This window comes from Anser brachyrhynchus, assembly GCF_964034855.1.
Source record: "Anser brachyrhynchus genome assembly, chromosome: 11".
Taxonomy (NCBI): domain Eukaryota; kingdom Metazoa; phylum Chordata; class Aves; order Anseriformes; family Anatidae; genus Anser; species Anser brachyrhynchus.
The window spans coordinates 21,344,572-21,360,788 of NC_137706.1; the positions used below are offsets into that span (position 1 = coordinate 21,344,572).

At 53.6% G+C, this 16,217-nt stretch overlaps 1 long non-coding RNA gene across 1 annotated transcript; it reads left to right on the forward strand.

Moving 5' to 3' along the window:
* The first annotated feature begins 666 nt into the window (after positions 1-666).
* LOC308176276 lies at positions 667-11,629 on the forward strand. Its single transcript, XR_013938203.1, has 2 exons — positions 667-3,235; positions 9,594-11,629. It is a non-coding gene; the product is annotated as an uncharacterized lncRNA (long non-coding RNA).
* The last annotated feature ends 4,588 nt before the right edge of the window (positions 11,630-16,217 follow it).

Sequence of the window (16,217 nt, forward strand, 5' to 3'; positions counted from 1 at the left end):
AAAGATTTATTTGTTTTCCAACTGAAAGTCATCCTAGTGGTACGCAATGTATATACCATGTAGGTTAATTATGCTATTTATATATAAGATAAATTGTTCTGTGGGCAACATGCCAGTGCACCAGTTCAGCCTGATGCTAATGTTTTCTAAGAGATTTTTTTTTTATCCCCCTGGAAGTTTTGTAATGAGTTCCTGAGGCTCTGCCAGCTCTGGGGGACGTGTGTCTGAGCCAGACATCACACCACTTGTGTGCCCCTCACGGCTGGGCCATAGTTCTGATTTCTTATTACAAATTCTCTTTGTTCCCCTCTGCCTGCTGTCGGTCCTTCTCGAGCTGAAGCACGCGAGAAGCAGAGCGATACGTCGGATTTTGAAGTGCAGGCAGCTTTCTTTTCAAATGCCTCCTTTAAAAAAACCCCTTCAATATTGCAGCCTTCTGAAGTCCTCCCTTCTGCCAAGCCTTTACATTACTTTTGTCCTTTGTTCTGCTTCCTTTAAGCCCGGTCCCCTTTCCATTATGCCCGCCAGAGGAATCCCAAGTACAAAGATTCCTACCGGTGGCTCGCTCCCTCCCTCCCTCCCCGCCTCCCTCCCTCCAGCATCCTCCGTGATTACATCCTCGCTGTTGCTCTACAGCTGTTCCCAAACTCCCCTCCGGCATCCGAGGCTGCAAATCACCGCTGCCCCACATACGCACAGAGGGTTTGAATTTGCGCAGCACTCGAATCCCAGGGCCTGGAAGGTTTTTGCTCTCACTTTCAGCTCCAGCCTGGATGTGGTGGATAAGGCTGACTCCCAGTGGCTCGTGCTCATTGACTCGGCTGATCCTCGCTCTGCTTCCTATTCAGGCGATGAATTGTAGAAGCACTCTGCTCTTGGAAAGTCTGCCGGTGCACATAAGTAGATTTTTATCCCTTTCCTTCCAGATGCTGCAGTTATAAGTGCCCGTGTACATTTTGTTATGGTTCCCCAGATAACAGCCTTTGGAGTAGCACTCCTTCAGAAAATCCATGCAAAACCATCTGTGATTTTCTGCTCTTGGACGGATAATTGGATTGTAGCGGAGGGTGAGCCTGGGGCTTGGTTTTATTTCCTCGCCTCGAAACTCAACAGTCCTTACCATCGGGCGACAGGAGACTTTCAGACAATGCAGACCCAGCGCACGTCCCTGGCTGGAGGTGAGCAGCTTCGTGCCCCCAGCCCCAGCTCAGCCCCCGGCGCATCTCAGGGCCGTTCCCCTGCAGGAACCTCAATTTCTCTACTCTGGGTTCGGTCCCATGTTTTAAAGCACCCTTTGAAAAGCCCCAGAATTTCTGCGATATCATTTTAATATCTGTGATAAGTTCCTTTAGGGCAACCCAGCTGTATTTCTGTAGATTAATTAAGCACTGGGTAACGGTGGCGTTTTGAGGATAAATTCTATAGACAGGGCAGCGCTGCGGCTCGTGTTGCATCGCTCCAGGCTGTTAGGGACTTCTGGGCAACCTGCTGGGCTGTCAGCGCTGCGCCATCACCGTCGGTCTGGTCAACTGGATGGGCATTTATCCGCGGGGCACTGAGCATCTGCTGCCACTTCGGTCCAGTGGATGTGCTCGTGGAGGGCTGAGACAAATGAGCAGCGAGGGTCGGGGCTTGGAAGCAGTGGCCTTGTTTCCTTGGGGTGGCAGGATGCAGGCAGCTGAACCAGGATGGCATAAAATGAAATAAAATGAAATAAAATGAAATGAAATGAAATGAAATGAAATGAAATAAAATAAAATAAAATAAAATAAAATAAAATAAAATAAATAAAATTAAAAACCAAAGCAAAATGCAGTAAACAACTGGTGGGAATGTGGATGGGGAAGCCGGCTGAGGGGCACTGGTAATGCTGCAGCTTGGACAAGGCTGGCCCAGGTGGCTGCTTGGCTGCAGGCTGGTGATGATCCGGCCACACCGTGCACGGCCTGGACGTGGCAGGATGCGGCCAGCAAGCTCCAGGGCTGCACAAACATCACGGCGCGGTGCGGGTGAGCACGGGGCCAGCTGTGGCCGTGCTCAAACCCGAGCCCCTGCAGGCAAGTCCTGGCCGAGCCGGTGGCCGTGGCTCCAGGGAGAAGCCTTCAGCTCCCGTGCAGCCAGCAGGGATGGAGGCACGGTTATAAATGCACTTGACATTTGTTGGGTTTGCTGTTTTGCCTTTTTTTTTTCCTTTTTTTTTTTTTTTAAGGAAAATCAGCCCATTTCCCATCTGCCAGCTCAAGTGCAGCCAGTGCCACGGAGTGTGTCTGCAACGTGGACAGGCAGCTGCGGAATAAATCTCTTGGTCTTTTTCCCCTTTGGTGCATGGAGTCACCCAGAGCCGCTTGCTGTGCCGGCCAGGGGGACGGCAGCATTCCTGCTCACCTGATTTATTATCTCTGCTCAGCACACAGGGAAGGGGATTCTTCACGGGGAGGAAAGCTGGCAGCTCAGAGCAGTCCCCTGGAAGCAGCCAGCGCTTGGTGTGAGCGTTCATTCAAAGGAGCAGGGAGAGAAAGGAAAAAGCTGTAGTAGGGAAAGAGGAAGATTAAAAAAAGCAGACACCTCCGAGGCACTTGCGAAGCTGGAATGCAGCAAGGCAGTCGGTATTTCTGGTCTGAGGCTGGGACAGAGACCCACGGAGCTGATGCGAGGGGAGTTTTGCATATTCCAAAAAGTAAACAGAAGAGTCAGCCTTGTTTTTTTGCAGAATTACAGGAACCAGAGATGGAAAAGACCTATTAACTCATCTTTCCGTTCCCCTCCAGGGTAGAACGGGATTGCTCCCTGGAGGAGATTATTTTTAGCACTCTGTTGAGCACAGTTTTTGATGTCTCATGAGATGGGGGTTTCTTTTCCAGGGATTTAGATGTAAGAATGATAAACCAGGTTCCGCCAAAGGAAGGCTTGACCCAGAGATGAAACGAGGATCAAAGCTTTGCTGTGAGGTTCAAAAATGTTTGCCTGCATGTTTTCCTCTCTCTGTAACGTGTTTCTGCATCTCTCTACAGCATGCTTTGCCTGGGAAGGAAGCAGAGGCAACGAAGCCCCGGCTCTCCAGGGATTTTTGCTCCTACAGAAATGGAGAAACGTGACGATTTCTCTGGCAGAAGCTTCACACGGGCATCCTGGGGACGCTCGGTTGGGCCATTGCATTGGTGGGGAGAAAAAGAGGAATGGCACATCTGCTAGGTGACCGACACATGTCCCCGGTGCCCTGTAGGCTCAGTAGGAGGTAAGCTGTGCCAGGGGTGATTTCTGGCCCCGATTTTGGGTGAACGCGCTCCCTCGCTGGCTCTGCCGGGGGTTTTGGTGACGCAGCACCCACCGGCTCCAACAGCAGGGCTGGCACGTCTGCTGCTGGAACTTCAGGGAGGCTCTCAGACCCACGGCAGATCTCAGACACAGCCCGAATTAATGCCTCAGCCTTGGGGTCTCGTCGCTTGCAGCAGCACAGCTCTCCTTGCGTTAGGGAGGAGAGACACGGCGGGACCCGCTGCCTCCCGGCCGCCTCCCTGCCTCCTTCCTGCAGCTCGCTTTGATCTTGAAATTAAAATTGTTTTCAGCCTGCACGTACGTTTTCGCTCCGTGTGCGCTGGAACACGCCAGCCGAGGGGCTCTGGCTCCCCAGCAGCTCGCAGGGAGCCGCCGAAACCTCCTGAGTTTTGCCCAGAGCGATCGCAAACAGTTTGCAAATGGTTTCGGTGGTTGCTTCAGCGCGGGAGGCGGGGAGGAGGGAGAAAAGGAGAGGAACTGGCCGCGGATGCCGACTCCGAAATGATTGTTTGCAGGCCAGTAATTCAGGTTGCAGACAAGGCCCCATTGACTCTCCTCCGAGCACAGAGCGGTTCAGTTGTTGGCGCTGGAAAATCGGCCGCTGCCCGCTGGCTGGGGCAGCGTGGGGGCAGCCCCTGCAGCCGGGGGGTGTGTGGGGGGGGAAGAAATCCAGGACCACGCGTGGCCACCCCGCTGTCCCCCCGGGTGATGGGGTCCGGGGGGGGGCTCAGCCCAGGGGGTTTGGGCCGGGGGGGCTGTAGCAGCAGCCGCAGTCACAAGCAGGTTTAGTTCACGCCAGCAAATGACGGAGGCGTCCCCTGGACCTTTTGTGCCTCGCGGCTCCGAGGAGGAGGAGGAAACTCGCCTGCGAGCAGCAGGTCTCTGGCTGGAACCCCCCCTCCGGCCGGGGAACCTGCGCTGGGGACTTTTAATTTTACGTGGCTCTGCTTAAGCCCGAAAACATTAGCTTAACATTATCACGGGGTAAGTCAACAAATATGGAAAAATCTACCAAGGTTACATTTTGCCCACTTTTCTTGCACCTTTGGAGATGAAACTGGAGCCAGGCTGCTAAGTTACAGTGATTTATTGGTGGGCTGAGGAGCTGGGTTTTAAATACTGCATCTTTGGGATGCTGGCAACCTCGCTTCCTATAAATCTTAACTAGTATTTCTGAGCCCTTTTATGCCAGCTGCTTTCATGTATTCAGAACCTTTTCCGTGCAGTAGCCTATGAAAATATTGAAACGATGCCCAGAGCAACACCAGGATATGAAGGGGAAAACTTTAAGATGTTTTGTAACTATTTTTTAACAGAACCTGCCAAATCTTAATTTTTCCAGTTTACAAGTAAGAGCCTCTAACCATCTGTTTGCTGTCAACCGATGTTTGTTTGGAAAGGAATTTTATTATTTTTTTCCATCTCGCACTCCTGTTCTTACAACTAGTTTACTGAACTTCATAAATGTCAGCTTTCACAGTTGTTTTGTAAGCCAGTTATGATTTAGGATTTAATCAAAATTGAGCAGTCAGTGTCTTTAATCAATCTGAATGGAGATCAAAAACAAAAGAAATGGAGACTGAAAAATGAAACATTTAATGTATCCCAACAGTCTTTGAAAGAGCCTTATTTCCAGCATAATAGCTACCAGGAATCATTATAACAAACTTTAAAAAAAAAAAAATACCCTCCGAAATTGCTTGTTGTGTTTTTAAAGATAAAAAGGGCTAAGGCAATTTAAGGCTTAAAAGCAATTCCAACCTTTTATCTCATTAAGTATTAAAAATAAACCAGCGTCAGCCACTCGGTGGCTGTGATGGGCGGCGGTGCGGGCAGCTCTCGGCATTCGGCACCTGGCTGCTGGTGCCCAAAGTTCGCTTTGCTCTTCCCTTATTTTTTCCGTCCCGGTGCCGGGGTCACCCCATGTTCTCTGCGGGGATTTCGGCTCTCCCCTTGCACCCCGGCCGTGCACAGGCGCCCTGCGGCCCCGGCGTGTGGATGAAATCCATCCGTGCACGCGGGCAGGAGATGCATCGCGTTCCCCAGGCAACCAGGACTTGGTCTGGGTGCACGCATCCGGACCTAACGAGGCACTGCGTGGTGCTGCTACGGGAACCCAGTGCTTTGGCACCCAAAGGCTCCTCTCCAGCGTCCCATCACAGAGGATTATTTAATGCTTTGCTTGTACCAAGCTCAGGGGAGCTCCTTGTGGCGTCCCAACAGGCTCGAAACAGCCATGTCCCTTATTAGGGTGGGATCCCTCATTAGCTGGAGCGATCGTTAATGATGCACGGGGTGCAGCAGAGCTGCTGCGGGCCAGGATATCCGAATTAAATGGGGCGGTGAACGCAGCAATGCCCTGCTGGCCAGTTTAGGAGTCACCCAGAACTTGGGTGGCTCGGCGCCTCCCAGCCTGGTCACACCACGGAGCGTACCAGGGTGCCACCTCCGGCAGAACCGTGGGGAACTGGGGAGCAGTGGAGAGGTCGGGGCTTTACTGGGGTGTGGGGCAGTGAGGTCAGGAACTGGGAATAGGCCAAAAGGGGGTGGGAGCGAAGGGGCACCTCGCACCACGACCCAGGCATGGCTCGGCACAGCCTGGCACGGCTCGGCATGGCACCAGCAGTCCTGTGTGCTCCCTGCCTCGCGTGGGGGCCCCGTGGGGAAAAGCAGAGCAGTGCCTGCAAGCAATGGGTTGTGCAGCCAGCAGCGCAGCTCCGTCAAGTGATTCGCTTTGCTCTTCAGCAGCAAGCTGCCCTTTTCCCCAACAGCCCCCTGTGAGCACCGCGAACACCACCAGGAGCCAAGCAAAGCTTTCCGATGACCCCCGGAGCGCTGCTTTGGGTTTAACTTACGAACCAGCCCCTGACCTCTGAGTTCAAATCTCCAAGTTCTGCCTCATGTTGCAGGGCTTTGATTTGTCTCTTCTTTTTTTTTTTTTTTTTTTTCTCCTGGTAAAGGCCCACCTCTGATCAGCTCGTCTCCCTGAGCTGCAACGTGGGTACTGGGCTCTGGGTCTCAGGGTGCCCACATGGGTGCTCACAGGGCTGGAGGTGCTCAGCATCCAGAGCAAACCCCCACCAGAGGGACGAGCGTCTCCTGAGCCCCACGGGGGACTTTGGAGGGCTGCTGGGCTTTGTGGGGTGCTTGGCGAGCAACTGGGCTGGGGCTGCAGGGGGCACGGGGAGGAATCATCGATCCAGGGGCGCCGCGGCACGAGGGGATGCAGTTTTTCAACCCTGGTGCGTTGAGCAACCGTTCGGCGCAGAGACAAAACAAAACCTGCGATGCTTTAACGTGCTGCTCCGCTGTTGTTTACGCAGTCTGGCGGAGTCGGAAGAAAGCCCTTGGAACAGGAGGCTGTCACCGAACAGACGTCTCCTGGTTTTCACAAGAACATCCCACTTTTGCTGCAGCGTCTACTTCCGATAAATGTTTTGATTTAGCCTCAGCTTTCGTGTAGCAACAGGAAAACATCATCCCGGGGTGATGTTCTATTCCATTTGAAATTATCTCTTGGATGAGGCACAGGAAAGAGTGGATTCGAGCTGTAAACAAAATCCCATTTGTCTCCTTAAATGCGTTTGTTTGCCTGCCTTGGGGAAGGGGAGGATGAGGCGCATGGGGGCAGTGGGGCTGAGGGGCGTCCTGCAGCCCCCTGGAGGCTCACGAGGCCACGGCGAGGTGATGTGGGTGAACCTCTGCCTGCCAGGGTGCAGCCTTTGCATCAAAGGTGCCCAAGAGACAGCGTGGGACAGTGCCAGCCTGCATGGCTTTGGGGAGAGGACCCGGGCTGCTGGAGCAGGGGGCAAGGCGGTGGCCCCACAGCTCCACCATTTGGGCCCCCATCCTCTCCCATCACCCTGGGTCCTGCTCATGTTGCCGAAGCAGCACCCACATTTGGTTTTTCACCCCATGGCTCTAAGGAATTGCTTTGCCTAAATTAAACTCTTTAACCCTTAAACTCTACCAGTGAACCGCAAGGTTTCAGTCACATGGGAATCACGCAGGAAAACATCGCATTAGCTTCTGAAAGACGCTAGCGGCTGGAATTGCAGGCACTCCTAGGACATTCAAAGGCCGAGACTGCTTTTGTGGCCTGTCTGAGCTTGTCTGAAGGGCTGCAGTAAGAAGGGAGGAGAGGCACGCCGGGTACGAAGGCGTGGGCACCTCGGGCACCTCGGCCCTGCTGCGGCCCCTCCGAGGCCGTGCCAGGCAGGAGTGCCCACGCACTACCAGGGCTTTTCTAATTACCTTGATGACAAGGGACTTCTTGCCCCCAGCTCCCTCCTGTGCTGGAGACTGCGACTGCTGGTGACCTCTAAGTGATGGGTCTGCTCTGCGGTTTCCCATAATCCTGCAATTTTTGTCCCAATTAAAACTAGGCTTAATTTTATTTCCTACTGCACGCAGTTCTCGGTGGCACGGGGAGGGCGCGAAGTGCTCTGGCGGAGCCGGAGCAGGGCTGTGCAGGAACCCGGGCGGTGTGAGCACCACCACCCCCTGCACGAGGGCTGATCTGTGGCAGGGGGGCTTCGGGAGATGGGACCGAGCCCGGTGGCTGCCCTTGGGTTAGGGTTAGGGTTAGATTTTGGGTTTGGTTTAGGGTTAGGGTTCAGGTTAGATTTAGGATTTGGTTTAGGGTTAGGGTTAGGGTTAGGGTTAAGATTAGCTTTAGGCACCCCATGGGTTTCTGGTGGCGAGAGTGATTCATCCTGCCCAAAATCTGCTGTGAAAAAGGAGATATGAGGAGATGCCTTGCTGGTCGCCATCTCCCTTGTTGCCTGCAAGTGGGTAAATCCTGGCCCTGCTGCCATCCATCCTCCGGGGTCCAGCAGCACCCCAGCCCCCCTGGAGGTGTGTGCTGGCCGTGGGCGCAGCACCTGGAGCCTGCTCCCACCAGTCTGGGTCCTGGCGAACGTTACCCGCTGCAGGAAACCGGGGGTTTATTCCTGCCTGAAGCCCCGGCTCCGTGTCGCCTGGCCTGGCAACAAACAGCCCGCGTTATGCTGGTTCTACTCTATAAAATTCCCTCTGAATCCAGGGAAATGGGTTTTTAAAATCAGTTTTAAAGGCCTCCAGGGGCTCCACATATTCTCACAGGCCTTCCTCTTTATTTGTCCCCTTATTGTAATCCACTCCACTTATGATGTATGGCTAGAGCCGAACATCTGGCTCTCATCACACCTTCTGTTGACTCACTGCTCAACAAAGGGGCTGAGATGAGTCCCAGATGTTGCAGTGTGTCAGCGCTCCCTCGGCCGCATACTTTTATGGAGGGGAATAAACAGAGGTGGGTTTTAAAGTCGGAGGGCTGAACACGCGTTACCTCTGGGTTAGGGGCACGCAGGGGCTTGCACGAGTGCACTTCACGTGGCCTCCTCCTCGGTGCCAGGTTTCTGCAGAAAAACTGCACAAGGCAGGGCTTCCTTGGGGGCTGTCGCAGGGCTGGAAGAGGCACGTGTGGGAGGTATGGGGCTGGTGCTGAGCCGGCTGCGGTGGTGGAGGTGGGTCTGTGCTGCTCCCCTCGCTGGCGTCACCCCCTGCGTGTCCCTGGGGTGTTTGGTAGGGGTGAGCACGGTGGGAGCAGGCAGGGCTCGGCACGAGCTGGTGCTCACAGGGTCTGGATGCTCTGGCTGCGCTCACGTGCTCCCAAATGCCTCGCCATCCTCACCAGGTTTGGCATCACCGATGGGTGCAACCTCCTATGCACTCAGTAGGGCTGTGCAGCCCCCTAACCCCCGTGGCATTGCAAGGGTGAGAGCCACCGGGGGTTTGGTGAGGGGTCCTGGGGACGTCGGAGCAGGTCTGGTGCTCCTGCAGCCCGCCAGGCAGCAGCAGGCAGCGGATGGCATCGTTAGCAGGTCTGAAGCCTGATTTCGAGCTCTTTGATGCTCTGAGCATTGATGTAGCTTTGGTTCATCTTTTTGTCATTGATATAACGTGTTTATCTAAAGGGGAATCTAGTTTTCATTATTGTGGATTTGGGGGCTTTTTGCTCTGCATAACAATGAAGTGGGAAGCAGCTACTGTGGGCCGCTGGAGCCTCTCTGGAGAGGCTTCTCTTTAAAATGCCCTCTGCAAATACGTGTGTTAGACAAAACAGCTCTCCTGCCCGAAGGCATTTCAATCCACTGCGAGCAGAGTGCGAGGAAGGCAGCATATCAGAGAGCCAGGATTTCTCCAAGGCAAATGAATCTGTTCTCATCTGGTTTTCCTCTTTGATGCATTTTTATGTTAAGGGCTCTAAGTGCTCCTTTAATGGTTCTGGCCCTGTCAGAGAAGCTGAGGTTTCTTCCCTTTCTTGTTTCTTCCAGACTTCCCTCCACAAGGCTCCCTGACAGTTCTTTCCCTGCGAAGGAGCTTTCCAAGCCCGTGTGCTTCACTGAACTTGAGCTGGGAATACCCATAGCATCCAACGTAGCATCCAACGGTGACGCTCAAAAACGTCAAATCATTTGCCCCGATGACCGGGGGCTCCCAGGAGAAGCCCAGCCTCTTCGTGACAACAACCCAAATTAAGAAAATCTGTCTGCTGTCGGTTGCGGGGTGCTGGGACCCGCAGGCTCGTGCCTGGCCCCGGGGCGCTGTGGGGCTGAGCAGAGCCCTCCTGGGGTGCCTCCTGCTCCGCGCCAGCCTCCCTGCTCTGCCCCACCGCTGCTGCTGCTCCGGGCCCGACCAGCTCCAGGCGTGGGGCTTGCAGCACTGGAGAGCTTCTCCTCTCTCCTCCTGCACACACGACTGCTCTGTAACAACACGGTCAGTACCAAGGACCCGACTGTCCTGCTGCTGGAGGGCTTGTGGCTGCGGTCTTCAAGATGAGGACAAGGGAGCAGGAAAAGCAGGTGACAGCTAGTGACAGCAGAGCCCACAGGAAGGGCTGTGGCAGACGTTTTTGGGCAGCAACCTCAGGCATGGGTTTTAGTTAGGGGCGACCTTCCCTGCGAAGCGTCCTTGCCTCTGCCAGCCCCTGGTGCCCCGCGGGAGGAGGCGTCGTGCACTGCTCCGTGCTGCCTGCAGCCGGCTGGTGATTCCCTGCCCAAGCGCACAGGAGGCAGCTCCGGGCACTGCTGTGTCACCACCCGGTCCCTCCCGTCTGCCTCGGTCCCTCTGAAAACCACTTTTCTGCTGCCACCCAGCCGAGTCCCCCCGCGCCCACGGAGAGGGCAGCTGGCCCAGAGGGAGAAACAGAGACTTGGAAACCTGTGGCTTTGGTTGCTTTAAAGAGCAGCTTCCCTGGCCTCTTTCTTTCATGTGGGCTGGGCTTTTAATTAGCTTTTTTAAATATAATTTTAAACTTTTTTTTTTTTTTTTCTCTTATGGAGTCTGCTCGCATTTTTATCTCAGCTTAGGATGCACAAAGCTTGCCTATTTTGTTCTCAGAGTCAGCTGGATGATCAAGGTTTTTAAAGTCTACTAAATTATTAAAGGAAACTCAGTTACTCACTAAATATTATTGCTTCTATACTGTCAGAGAGAAGATCACAGCAATATTTTGTTAATTCAAACATCTTTATCTTTCTCTGAGGCCGCTGATGACAGGCAAAGAGCTCGCATAATATACAAAGGTGCTTGTTACAGAAAGAGGACATAATTAATTTTAGCAGGAGCAATAAGTCTTCGCTCCATGGAAAACAGCACGGGGGCCGTGCAGCTGGCTGGGAGCAGCCTCGCAGCTCGGTTGGGGATGAACCCTGTGGGATATTCACTTGTGGGATGTGGCCCTGGTGTCCCTGTCAGATGGGAGGATGCTGGTCCCTGGAGGTGTGTGCCCAGAGCTGGCAGCTCACAACAAGGCTGCAAGATGTTAGCTGGGGACCTGCTGATGCCTTGGGGATGCAATGAGCCCCATGAGATGATGGGGAAGGTGATGTGTGGCTCACACCGGCTCTGCCCCATGGGGTTGGAGCCCCTCAAGGTGCTGCGGGGTGTCCTTGGGTACTGGGAGAAGTCCGGTGCCCTCCACGGGCAGCTCCCATCGGATGTTCGGCAACCAGCTGCGGCAGCCGGTGGTGCAAAATGGGAGCTCAGCCCAGCCGCAGCCGGAGGGTTTATCGGCACCAGCAACACCAAGCCCAGCTCCTGCCTGGCACGGCCGGTCCCACCAACACCGCCAGCCCCGCAGGTGGGAGCGGGGACCCGCAGGGACCGTGGCGGTGACGGGTGGCTTGTCCTGTGCCATGGCCAGGGAGCAGGGACCCGCGTTGTGCCTGCTGGGGCTGAGGCTGCTCGGCAGAGAAAGCCCCCAGCGAGACGCTGCCACGCTCAGCCTGGGGCTCGTGCGGCTGTGTGGCAAGTTGTATTTTCACACCAATGTTTTTGGTTTTTTTTTTTCAAGTCATTACAAGCTAAACAGCTCAAATAGTCTTCAAGGTGAAATCTGCTTTTCATTACTCTGTAAGGGCACTGCGGCTTCATTTTCATAAGTTACATTACCATATGCAGCATTATAGTGCTTTGCTCTGCTACATATTGTCAACATTAAATAACCTCTTTTTGTGGTTACATCATAAAAATTCTTTAGATCTTGGAAGCAGACTGTGAATATTTGCATATGTATATCTTTAATTTTCGCAGAACAGGCTGGCTACCAGATGGGTGAACCAAATAAGCCTCCAACATTTATCTGAAAGTTAGACGTTTTCCTGTGTTGTTAACCGCAAAGGAAACTAGGTGGTTTTCAGCCATGCTGAGCCGCTGCCAGTCCCTAACCTTCGAATATTTTCACAGGGAGGGGGAAGAGGGAGGGAGCCTTTTCCTTCAAACCAGATGGCCGTATGGAATCAATAAAAGGCAGTTTCAAAAGTTTGTTTACTTAACATTGAATATAATATGCCTTTGTGGTCCCTTTGCACAGCAGAAAAATGTGATCCAGCACCAAGCTAATGAGTCCGAGCACCGCGGCTCAGGCCCGAGGACACGGCTGCTCCGCTCGTTGCCTCTTGCATCCAGCCCTGGCGCGGCCTGCAGGCTTTCAAAGGGGCTGCGGGGCTCTTAGGGTGAAGGCCCCCCCCCTCTCCTGGGGACGTGGGACAGCAAGTTCCTTTTTTCTGGCTATAGCTGCGGATTTTGTCATTCAGGGTGTAACGACGCTGGTAGGGGTGTAGGGGTGCTGCCCCCGTTCCCAGCCACGTCGCTGAACCTGTGCAAAAGGAAGGCTCGGCTTTCCGCCGCGTGTGAGAAGTATCTGCAAACTTGTAAGGTATTAATCTTGCGCCGTAATTATTTTTAAACATCCCAAATTATATGAGTAGTACAGCAAAAACAATGTAGCCTTGTCTTTAAAACATAGGCTCTCATTACGGAAATCTGTCATCTGTTAATTCATTAGGGCCCTGACAGAAAGAGCTTAGATCAAAACTATTTTAAATGATTCCTGATGACACACAATGGCAAATTTCAGCCATTATTCCGGAAATGTAGCCATCATTCTTTCTGCTGGATTCAACAAGGGTCCTTCCTCTGATATTAATTGACTTCTAAGTAGTTGCACATGTTGTTGTTGTGTTATTGCTCGGGTCCCTCATTCGAAACGCGCAGCTCTTTGATCGAGAAGCGAGCAGCCCTGTGCTGGCTCCGTCTCTCCGTCGGGCCCCGTGCAGCAGGGAGCGGCGCTGGGGCAGGGGCAGCACAAAGCCGCGGCTCTCGCGGCACAGAGCTGGGCTCCACCGGCTCTCCCTGGGCTGGCGACCACGAAGCATCGTGCTCTTTCGTCTCCATGAGAGAAAGAGTTAAAAAAAAATGCTAGACATGTTTTGTCTTTTATTTATTTATTTATTTATACAGATCCGAGCCGGGATTTTAAAGCCAGATCCAAGCTTTAATCCCCTCTCTTCGTTTCCGTGATGTCTCGTGGTATCTTTCCCCATTGCAGATCCCTTGCACTGCTGATGAAGCCGTCTGAGAGTCGGCAGCTGCTAATGCAGAAACACGAGGCGTTTGGACAGGTTCTGTACAGCAGTTGTTAATGAGTTTATTTATAAAATGGCTTCATTGTTGTTCAAAGCAAGAGGTAGAAACTGGAATGTTTGTCGCTCGCACGTTTTTCTTCTTTTCATTTCAGTTTTGTTCAGGCCCTGAGCCCGTGCTGCTGAGGCTGGGCAGGTTGCTGTTTGGACGTTGCCCCAGACTCGAGCTGTGCACGAGGCAGCATGGTCCTGGGAACCTAAAAAAGCTGGAAGAAAACCAAGTCCTGTTCTTAATGCAGCTTCTGTCCTGAGGCTGGAAGAGCCAAGCAGTGTGTAATCTCCAGCAGATGCTCTTCATGTGACTCAAATACGGTCCCCGGGACCATCCCAGCGGACAGGGAGCGAGAGCTCTTTGCATGTTTGGATGTTCCTGGTGCCTTTCTGCAGATCACAGCTGATTTACCTTCAGCTGAGCCAGGCTGGCCCAAGCTGCATCCCTGCTGGGTGCTGCTTTAAGCCTGCATCCCCGGGCAGGAGGGCATTTCGGGTGGTTCCCGGGCCTGTCCCATCACACAGCACCCTGAAACCTTCCTTGCCTTTCATTTTTGGGTGGCCAGCCCGGGTGCAGGTGTTAGCTGCGTTACCAGACTCTGCTATTAGAGTAAAGGAGATGCATTCCTGCAAAGCTTCATAACCTGGACTCTTCCAAAGGCTTCTGTTGGTGTGCCACAGAACATTTTTATTCTTGTTGAGCGATCCGGGATAAGGCTGTGGTGCAGGGCTTCTTCATGCTGCTGTGGACGTGCACAGGAGGTGCAGTGCTTGCTGATGGCTGCTCTGGTGACGTTTTTGCTCCTGTGCATGGAGAACCTGCTGCTGCCTTCGCTGCAGCTGCGCTCCGCGGCTCTCCCGGCCGTATCAGGTAGCCCCCGGGCAGCTAATGGGGAGGCAGCAACGTGCTTGTGAGGGAGGAAAAGTGGTTTTGTGCTTTGCCAGAAAAATGTATTTTGTTCCGTTAAAGTTGGCTCTGCACTTTTTCCAAGTAAAGTATATGAAAATGCTGCTCAAATGATGCGTGAGTTTCTTATGAGTTGGGCTGAGAGCCGGTAAATTGCTGTGTTTAATTAAATACCTCGATTTACTGAACTTGAGGTGAAGCCAAGTATAGCAAGCAGGCCATTTTTATAAATTATGAGAAGATGAGAAAACCGACAATGATCCATAAAATACTGTAGGACCAAAAAAAAAAAAAAGTGGTGGTAGGGGGCGGATTTGAGTGCTCTTTTTGTAATAGTGCCACCCCCGGGCATTTTTGGGCACTTCTCAAAGGGCTCTTGGGAATGTGGCAGTGGTCGAACTTTGAGCAAACCCCTTCCTTGAAACGTTTTATATTTGCTGTGCATTGTGCTGCCATCGGCTGCACCCGCCCCGTGCCCAGTGCCTGGCTTTTTGGGGGCAGATGAAGGGGTTTGGGAGAGAAACGTCCCCCAGCCAGGCGGCCGGGCTGTGCAAAACTTCGTGGGCCACATCCTGTGCTTGGTTTTGCAAGCCCGGGTACTTTTCCGAGAGGCTCAGGGGGTTTGGAGGGCAGGATGCTGTGCTGGGTGCGTGTCAGGGCTGGAGCCAAGGTGCTGAGCCCCGTGGGCTCTGAGTGCTCGTGCGCGGCCACGCCGATGCCCCTGCACCGCTGCAGTTGGATGTGTCTGGTTTGCACATCGGTAAGAGGGACTCTCCAGCTGTGCTGACCCAGACAGAGGGATCATACTTGTAATATTGATGTGAGAAACGGCTCTGGGGCTGAGGCCTGGGGAGGGTGAAGGCATCGAGAGCACTTCTCACCGGCGTCCTGACTTGTCACCAGAGGTTAAAGCAGGGACAGGAGCAGCCCAGCTCTCCGGCATGAACCTGCAGCTCCAGAGGGGCAAGGATCCATCCCCGTGCTGCAGGGATGTGCAAGGGCAGGGCTATTCCTGGTGCTAAAAGCCTTCAGGGGGCCAGATTCGAGCATCCTCGTGCTGAGGCCAGTCCTACACTTGTCACCGCAGCCACGCTGCCTGCCCACGTCCCCGGCAGCGAGGGGACGCCAGGAGCAGGGTCAGGGCCCTGCCCCGCCTGGGCTTTGCTTTCTGCACCACCCAGCCGAAGTCCTTGGGGAGAGCAGGGCCGGGCGCAGGAGCGCTTACCTTACCTCCAGCCTATTTATCATCGGGGGCTGTTACCTTGCGGCGCGTGAGCATAACTCTTCTGCGCATAATTCAGCGTCTTTGTACTTCATCAGACTTTAAATAGCACAGCGGAGCAGAGAAATAATTATTCTCTTTGGTTGGCTAGGGTTGATTCTAAATCTGCACGAGCAGCGGCTGTTCGGGGACTTTCAGTGCTTGAGTCAGCGATCTTCTGACTTTGTAACTTCAGAAGGGGACAAGCGGCTTTCCTTTTTTATTTATTTATTTTTTATTTTTTTTTACAATATATAGTGACAAAGACATAAATCTGTGGCAGCCCCGAAGCATAAATAGCTGTAATGCAGCTAGCTTGCTCTGCTGCCCATGACCCACGAGAGGTTTCGCAGCTTTCTTTTCATCTGTAAAATTGCTCCAGTCGCCTGGGACCGGCTTTGGCAGGAAGCAAACCGGCGCCTGCTCCCCGTCCCTCACCGGGGCGCGACGGTGGCAGCTTCTGGGGGCGGCCAGTCCCGATGCTGGTGATTTTTTCTGGGTGTGCAGGCCATGAAGTCCCTGATATATGGAAGGCTGAAAACCTCTGTCTCGGCACAGCACCTCCTGTGCAGCCCTCACCGTCGCCGTGTTTGCCTGGGGGATGCAGCACGTGGAGCCCCCAGCCCCAGGAGGTGCGGGGATTGCCCTGCAAACACGGGGCTGTGGGTATGGGGAAATGTGGGGGAGAGGAGGAGGAGGAAGGGGAGGAGTGCCAGAGAAAGCATATGGATGGTGCGGGAGTAGGAGGGAAAACAAACACCCCATGTTGCACGGCTCAGCCTGGGTAAATAGCAAACATCTTTCGGGCTGTGCC